Source organism: Mesoplodon densirostris, chromosome 19 (genome assembly GCF_025265405.1).
Source record: "Mesoplodon densirostris isolate mMesDen1 chromosome 19, mMesDen1 primary haplotype, whole genome shotgun sequence".
In the NCBI taxonomy this organism is placed as follows: Eukaryota; Metazoa; Chordata; class Mammalia; order Artiodactyla; family Ziphiidae; genus Mesoplodon; species Mesoplodon densirostris.
In genome coordinates, this window is record NC_082679.1 from 16,743,556 (window position 1) to 16,752,647 (window position 9,092).

The window sequence follows — 9,092 nt, forward strand, 5'->3', positions numbered from 1 at the left end:
CCCACCTCGCAGCTCCTGGCCACGGGCGCCCCAGCACAGAGACTTGCTCCCCGCTCGTCTCTAGGACAGGCTGTTCCTAGATGTTGATAAAAACTCCATTCCCGGGCTTCCCTGGTGGCGCAGTGGTTGAGAGTCCGCCTGCCGATGCAGGGTACACGGGTTCCTGCCCCGGTTAGGGAAGATCCCACATGCCGCGGAGCTCTGGGCCCGTAAGCCATGGCCGCTGAGCCTGCGCGTCCGGAGCCTGTGCTCCGCAACTGGAGAGGCCACAACAGTGAGAGGCCCGCGTACCAAAAAAAAAAAAAAACTCCATTCCCATGGCTCTCCCACCCTACACCCCCTCCCTCCAAAAAAACCCACGGTCTTTTCCATTTTGGTGGATGGCAGGCCCCAAACTTCAGTTTTTCTTGACCCTCTCTTTCCCTCACACGCACATCCAGTCTCTCGGCAGACCCTGTGGGCTCCACCCACAAAGTCTATCTAGAATCTAAACTCTGCTCCTCCACTGCCCCCAGCCTGGCCCAGCCTCCATCCTCCCTCCTGGACCATCACACAGCCTCCTCCCTAGACTCCCTGCTCCCATCCCGCCCCTACAGTCTGCTCCCCACACACAGCCAGAGGGAGCCTGTGAACTGGTGTCAGGTCAGGGCCCTCGGGGCTTGGAGCCCTCCCGGAGCCCCACCTCTCAGTCCCGCTGAAAGCAAAGTCCTCCCCTTGCTGCCTAAGAAAGACTCCACTCTTACTTCTCCTCTGGATCCCCCTTGATCACAGCCTCTAGCTACCCAGCCTCCCTGCTGTTCCTCTAACTCCACAGACACATTCCTAACCCCAGGCCTTTGCACTTGCTTTGCCTCTGCAGGGCAGCTCTTCCCCCCTTCTTCCCATGACTGTCTCTCACGGTCAGATCTCAGGGTCAGATCTCAGCCAGACCTTCCCTCCACCACCTCCCTTTGTCTCACTGTTTCTTTGTATTTCTCTTTGCCTGTTTCTTCTTCTGAAATACTTTAAAATTTTTAATTAGGGAATATTTATTTCAAACAGGAAAAATACAAGAGTCATCTTGGTCCCTACCAAGCATATATGACATCAATAGATTGGGCATTTTGCCATTTTTGCTTCAGATCCTTTTTCTTTTTCTTTCTTTTTTTTTTTTTTTTTTTGCTGTACGTGGGCCTCTCACTGTTGTGGCCTCTCCCGTTGCGGAGCACAGGCTCCGGACACGCAGGCTCAGCGGCCATGGCTCACGGGCCCAGCCGCTCCGCGGCATGTGGGATCCTCCCGGACCAGGGCATGAACCCGTGTCCCCTGCATCGGCAGGCGGACTCTCAACCACTGCGCCACCAGGGAAGCCCTCTTTTTTTTTTAAAGAAATAAATGATTACAGTTACAGTTACCAACTCCCCATCCCTCTTTTTTCTGTTCCTGCCCCCCAATGTACCCCCTGCCCTGAAGTTGGTGTGTGTTCTTTCTGTACATTTTTCTACCCTTTTTCTGCATCAAGATGCATCCACTAACAATATATCCTATTATTCAATGTCTTCTAAAAAGATACACAATTAGGCTCCTACTGTATCATTTTGCAACCATCATTGTTTCTGAGACTTCTCCACGTTGATACACAGAGCCCTACTTCATAAACTTTAACTCTTATCGAATGTTCATTGTTGGAAGAAACCACAATGGACGTTTCTATTCAAGGCCAATGTAGTTCTTTCCTCTTTCCTCCTATAGCCTTGAACCTCCCTGTTCCTGTCTCCTTGTGCCAGAGGTAGTGTTTCTTTGCAAAAGTTTTGTTTAAACTTTTTTTTTTCCCCAAGAGTTGCAGCAGGAAATACCTTTTACATTGGTTTCCAAGTACACACTTAAAAATACGGTCAGCCCTCTATATCTGCAAATTCCACATCTGTGGATTCAACCAATCAAGGGTCGAAAAAAAAATTTTTTTTAATTGCAGGAGGGGTACACTTGAAACTATCACAACATTGTGAATTAACTACACTTCAATTTTTTTAAATTGGTACATAATATATCAGTTTCAGGTGTACAAAATAATCTAATATTTGTATAAAAATTGGGGGGCTGGGGAGGGATAAATTAGGAGTTGGGATTAATACTATATACAAAATAGATAAACAGCAAGGACCTACTGTATACCACAGGAAACAATATTCAATATCTTGTAATAACCTGTAATGGAAAAGAATCTGAAAAAGAATAGATATATGTGTATGTATAACTGAATCACTTTGCTGTATACCTAAAACTAACACAACATTGTAAATCAACTATACTTCAATAAAAAAAAAAAAAATTCCAGGAAGCAAAACTTGAATTTGCTGGCTGGCAACTATTTATATAGTATTTACAACAATTTACATAGCATTTATACTGCATTAGGTTTTATAAGTAATCAAGACGTAATTTAAATTATACAAGAGAATGTGAGTAGGTAATATGCAAATACTACACCATTTTATATAAGAGATTTAAGCATCTGCAAAGTTTGGTATCTGCAGAGGTCTTGGAGTACCCCCATGGATACCGGGGACAGCTGTATATGTAATGTCACAAAACTTGTAGGAAGCCACACTTGTTCACTGCCTCATACAGTGTGTTATTTTCTTCTTCTTTTTTTTTTTTTTTTTTTCTTTAACACTTATTTTCGATTCTCTCCTGATTCTATTTGGGAAAAAGTGTTGATTGCTGTGTAGCAATTGCAGCAATTGCAGCAGCCCTTAAATGGGTCATGACCCACAGTTTGAAAAACACCAGGCGGGTCAAAAGAGAATGTTTGCCTCTGGTCTTAGTAAGCAGTGCTCAGCTGAGCTCAGTTGGTTATCCCAACACATATTCCCAGCTGCAATTTTTATCTGCATCTATTTCACAGCTTCCAGTCAGGCCCCTGTGGGGCTAAGGCCACATTCTAACTGACCTTCAGCTCCCCACCGGGAGCGCCAGCCACAGGGAACCCACTCTGTGGGTCCCGAGAGAGAGAACCCCTTTCCCATCCCACCACCCAGGTCTGACCTGTCCTGGGGCAAACTCTCCAGGTCTGGGGTCCTCGGCAGCTGCAGGCGCTGGGGAGGTGGGGTGCAGGGGGGTGACTCCCCATCGCTGGCTGGCGTTATCTGAATGGAGGGCACCTCTGGGAGCCTCCAGGGCTTAGAGGCCAGGCCCTGGGCCCTGCCACCCTGTGGCTGCTGGCTCTGCCACTCGGCTGGGGGGAGAGGTGAGTCCTGGGCACCACCGTCCTGGGTCAGCAGGGGTGCGCAAGGCAGCAGGGGCAGGAACTCAACCATGGGGAGAGCTCTGCCTGCCCGGTTGAGGGTCTTAGTCTCTGGGGGAGAAAGAAGAGGTGAAGAGGTGAAGGGGAGAGCTCCCATGCAATCCCTGCCCCTCCCACCCTCTCCCTGCTGCTCCTGCGAGAGGAGGGGTGAGCTTGAGCTTCAGAGCACAGTGTGGGGATCAGAGAGGTCTGGGTGGGATTCCCACCTCTGCCAACATCCTCCTTTTTGACCCTGAATCTCAGGTTCCTCTCTGGAAACTGGAGATCCTGATAGCGACATCCTAGGGTGACCGGGCAGTGTCAGGGAGCTCTGACAAGTGTAGGGCCCAGCCCAGGGCCCGGACCACAACAAGCAGTCAGTGAACTCTGTTCATGCCCCTAGACTGGGGTTTATTTTTTCTGAGAATTCACCAAGGCCAAGCCCTGGGTGAATATATACCCACCACCCCAGCACCCTTCCCCACACACAGGGCCAGGAAGGAGCCAGGCCTGAGTGGGCCCTAGAGGCCCTTGGGCCTGAGTAACGGCTGATCAAGAGGAAAAGAGAGGCAGAATCCAGGATTTCCCTTCCCTGTTTGCTCAGCAATTGCCCCTCCCAAGACACACAAAGGGAGGGAACCAGGCCAGTTCCTGCAGTTGTGATTATGATCCTGGAGGCCTCCTGGGTCTGGGGAGATGAGATTAGTGTCTGTCTGTCCTCACAGCAGTACGTGGCAAGGGCTTCTTGGCACCCAGCTGCTGGGGATAGAGGGAAGGAGGACCCATGGGACCCAGAGAGGGTTTCCCCAGGTTTGGGAGGACCCTGACCTTCACAGGCCAGGCCTGGACCCCAGAGTCCTTCCCAGACACCCCAACGCCCCTACCTTATGGCTTCCTCCTCCTTCCTTCCTCACAGGGTTTGCTCCGACTTCCAGGGTGAGGGCAGGTGACCAGGCCCTTTTCTGCCCCCCAGGAGTCCTGGCTGTGCCAGAGAGTCACAACCCTGTCAGGCGGAATAGCGTGTCCAGCTGGAGTCATGTTCCCCTCTGGCCAGCTGTTCCTGGGAGAAGGGCGGGGTGCCGGTGGGGGCATTCATAGCTCAGAAGAGGCCCTTCCCTCTTGACTGCCTGTGGAGCAAGGGGCAGTCTTCACCCTAGGCCTCTACTGCTCCATGTCTCCTGTTGGCGGCAGCCAGCACGATGTCCCTCCTGTCCCCACTTCTCCCCCAGGACTGCTCCTCCAACCCCAGACATCACCCCCAGGTGGCCAAATCTGAGACTCTTTCCAGTTCTCATCTTCCAGTCCTGCTCCTAGAGGCAGGAACCTGGGAGACCCCTCTTCTTTCTGGTGGGTTCTCTTGGCCTCAAGGGCATCCCACTGACAGCTCCACCTCACTTTTGTGCACAGCTCTGTCTTCTCCACCTGATCTGTAAAAGCTGGCATTCCCCGTGGCTTAGCTCTTTTCCAATTTTATTACGTAATAATTGACACATGCTAAAGGACGTCTGCATCCTACTTGTGAGTTACCAAGTTTAACAGTAAAATGAACCCCATAATCCCCCACACCCGATTTGAGAGCCAGCACATCACTGTGAGTCCCCCTGTGACTGCCTTATCCCACCCCTGCCTCCCTTCCAAAAGCCTCCATCACCCCTCATTTGTCAGTTATCATTCCTTCACGTCTTTTAATTGCTGTTTTGAAATCAGATTGGTATGCATTCCTAACCATTATAATTTTTAGCTTGACTTGCTTTTGAGATTTATAAAATGGAGTCATTCCATGTGTCATCTTCTGTGACTGGCTTTTCTCACTCAGCATTATTTCTAAGATTCATCCCTAGGGGAGCAGGTAGTTACACTTCATCTATTTTTGCTGCTGCACAATATTCCTTTGTGAAATTAACACCACAATTTATTTATCCATTTTTCTTGCCCATAGACACTGGGTTGTTTCCGGCTCTCTGCTCTGATGAGCAGCGGAGCTGCCCTGAATGCCCCTTGGATGTGTTTCTTGGGTGACTCCTGGGTTAGCCAGCGTCCCCCTGATTGACCGGCCGTCTGTGCCTCACCTGTGCTGCTCTGTCCCTAAGTGCCCAGGCTGGTTCTGTGGATCTGCCTAACTCTGAGTCTATAAGATATTTCCTCAATTACTTTACCTTTAAAGTAAGTCTTGATATCTGGTGAAGCAAGTCTTTCTGTGTTGTTCCTGTCCTACCAGCGTCAGCTTGTCAAGTTCCAAGGGGGAAAAAATCAACAATGGGAGTTTCATTGTTATGCTCTAACCAACAATTGATATCTTTACAATACTGAGTTTTCCAAAACGTCCACATGGGGTCACACTGCAGTATGTAGGTATGTGTTAATGGCCTCTCTGAGTGTTTAGGCTTGTTTTTTTTTTTTTAAGTCGTGGCAAAATGCACATAACATAAAAGTTACTGTCTCAACATTTCTAAGTGTACAGTTCAGGAGCCTTAAGTTCATTCATTGTTGCTCAGCCGCCACCACCATGTGCTAAGTTACTTTTGAAAAAGAATGTTTCTTACCAAGTTCTTTCATATCTTTTCTTAGATTTGTTTTCCCTTTGGTATTTTATGTTTTCAAAAAGCTTTTTGTGACAGATAATACACACCAAAAAAGGCATAAAATGTAAATAGTGGGCTTCCCTGGTGGCGCAGTGGTTCAGAGTCCGCCTGCTGATGCAGGGGACACGTGTTCGTGTCCTGGTCCGGGAGGATCCCACATGCCGCGGAGCAGCTGGGCCCGTGAGCCATGGCCGCTGAGCCTGCGCGTCCGGAGCCTGTCCGGAGCCTGTGCTCCGCAACGGGAGAGGCCACAACAGTGAGAGGCCCGCGTATCTCAAAAAAAAAAAAAAAATGTAAATAGCTTAATATATAATCATAAAAGGAACTCCCATAGACCCACCGCCCAAGTCAAGAAAAAGCATGTTGCTGCCCAACCCGCCCCCTACCCTCCGCTAGATGCCACCAAGTGACGCTTCCCAGCCAAACCCTCCTCCCCTCCAAAGACAAGTACACTCCAACTTCTATGTTAATTCCTTCCTTTGCGTTTCTTTAGTGTTTTACTACCTGAGCATATGTTTCCCAACACCACAGTTTAGTTTTGCCTGCTTCTTAACTTCATAGAAATAGAGTAACACACTTTGAAGTCTTTTGTATTTGGCTTTTTCCCTTTAACATTCTGTTTGTGAATCAGCCACTTTATTGTGTGTGGCTGAAACTTCTTCATTTTTAATGTTGTATAGTCGTCCACTGCTGAAATAAATTGTAGATAAATACCACTATGTGCTTATTGACTATGTTGATGGATATTTGAGGGCTTCCCAGTTTGGACTGTTGAAAATAGTGCTACCGTGAACATCCTTTTACATGTGTCTTTGTGTTCCTTCTGTCACACATCAAGTATCTATCTATCCATCCATCTACCCATCTATCCATCCATCCATGGGTGTTTCAGAGCTTCATTTGTCTATCCCTGTGCAAAAACCACACTATCCTAATTATACATACCTAATTACCATATGTATAAACACAGATATAAACAGGTATATATTTTATACATATATACACATAAATATAATATATATCTGTGTAGTTTCATAACTAGTCTTGATATCTGGGATGGAAAGTCCTCCCACTTTGCTCTTCTTTAGGAGTCTCTTGGCTTTTCATGTCAGAGGCTTTCCTCAAATGTTCATGATCCTTGGTCCCTATTTAGAAGTGGGGCCCAACCTGTGGTTTAACAACTGAGGGGGCAAAGGAAGACAGAAATGAGAAAATATTTTGCAGAAAAACCTCAAGAGTTCTATTTAGGACAACTTGTTGGCGATGCCTGTGCATGCTCCAGATGGAGAGGTCCAGTGGGCAGCTGGCAAACAGAGGTCAGGACTGGCCCCGGGAGTCCCCGGCATGTTGGTGTGATCAACCCCCCAAGATGCCTGGAGTCAAGATGTCCCTCCCCTCCCCTGGCACACCTTTTCCCAGAACCCACCCTTCTCTTCCTGCACAAGATTACTGTCTTCCGGAAACATCGAGCTTGACTCAGATTCTCTCTTAGGGGCTGAGTGATGTGGGGGACCTGGGCTTACAGCCAGTGTCATCTTTACCTTTTCTGATCTCGGCTTTTGCAGACAGATCTCTGAGGGAAGTTCATGGCTGGCCTCAGGACTGTGGAGAGAAGGAAACTCTTTAGCACTTAATGTCCTTGGAAACACAGGAAGGGCTGGTGTGCGGTAATGAAATCTCAAACAGAGCAGGGCTACCTAAGAACACCGCACGTGAGGCTCCCACATGAAGGTTCCCATGTTCCCCCATCGGAAAAGCTCTGTGGGTTGAAAACCTCCTGCCTCTAATTCCATTATTTCTGACTTTTCCTCATTCGGGAGAGGAGCAGGGTCATGAAACTCCCACTGGAGTCTCCTCCCAGCTGGGGTAGGGTGGTGAGTTGAGGGGGTCCTGATTGTGTGCCATTTCTGAAGCATTCTTCCACATGAAGAGTTGATGCACAGAGAGAGTCAGTGCTACTTCCATCCTCCATTCCTGTGTGGGTGCTCAAGAGAGTGTGGGCTTGTGTATTTCTGACAAATAATAAGCAATAATGAGATATTTGCGCTCCCCAGATACTTCAAGATTTCCCGACTGTTATCTATCTGTTTCCAATGAACTGTGCCTTCTGGTTTCTTCTCTGAGTGTATTCACGTGGTCTGGTAAGTTTTGACTTCTTACCTAATCTCACCCACAGTCTCTGTAGCTGCAAGATTTCTTCCCCCAAGTGTGTCTGATTTTAGCAAATCCCTTCCCACACCCTCCACCCTGGAAAGTCCCAAATTGCCTGGTGTCTTCCCCTTCAATTCTTTGTTTGCATATTGAGAGTTCTGCTTTTGGGCTAGACTGAGCTCCATTTCTACAAAACAGGTGCTAACTGGCTGTCTGTGGGGCAAGCTGGACAGTGCCTCCCAGCCACCCTCTGCCTTGACCTCCCATACCGTATCACTGGGGCATCTGTTTCTCTTGAACTTCTGCTTTGTCTCTTCACCATCTCGGGTTGAATTGTTGGTGCTGCTGCTCTCAGAGCAAAGGCACCCAGTCCAAGACCATTTCCTGCCCTTAAACTTGGGACTATCTGGGGAGGAGGCGTAGTGTACCTTGAGTTCCCAAGGAATCAGCACCTTGACAAGGACAAGGAAGGAGGGATGAAGATAGATTTTTTACATTTTGTCAACTAGAGCATTAAGGACTGGGCCTCCCAAGGGTTTCTTTCATCTCCCCAGCTTCCTTCCTAGCACCTATTTTTCTGTTCTGTCTTCTAATTTTATAAACTTTATTCTCACCCTAAAAACTAGAAGGAGGGACCCGAGACATAGTCTAAGAAAGGATGGCCTGTTCTAAAACCTAACTGCATTTTTCCTCCATTTGGGTTCATTTCTACAAGGATTTCTCAGGACGAAATACAAGATTTTCTGTAGAAAATAACTGTTTTGGACATAGAAATCAAACTAATGGTTACCAAAGGGGAAAGAAGGGATATATTAGGAATTTGGGATTAACATATACACACTACTATATATAAAATAGATAAACGACAAGGACCTACTGGGACTTCCCTGGTGGTCCAGTGGTTAAAAATCCGCCTTCCAGGGCCTCCCTGGTGGCGCAAGTGGTTGAGAGTCCGCCTGCCGATGCAGGGGATACGGGTTCGTGCCCCGGTCTGGGAGGATCCCATATGCCGCGGAGCGGCTGGGCCCGTGAGCCATGGCCGCTGAGCCTGCGCGTCCGGAGCCTGCGCATCCGGAGCCTGTGCTCCGCAACGG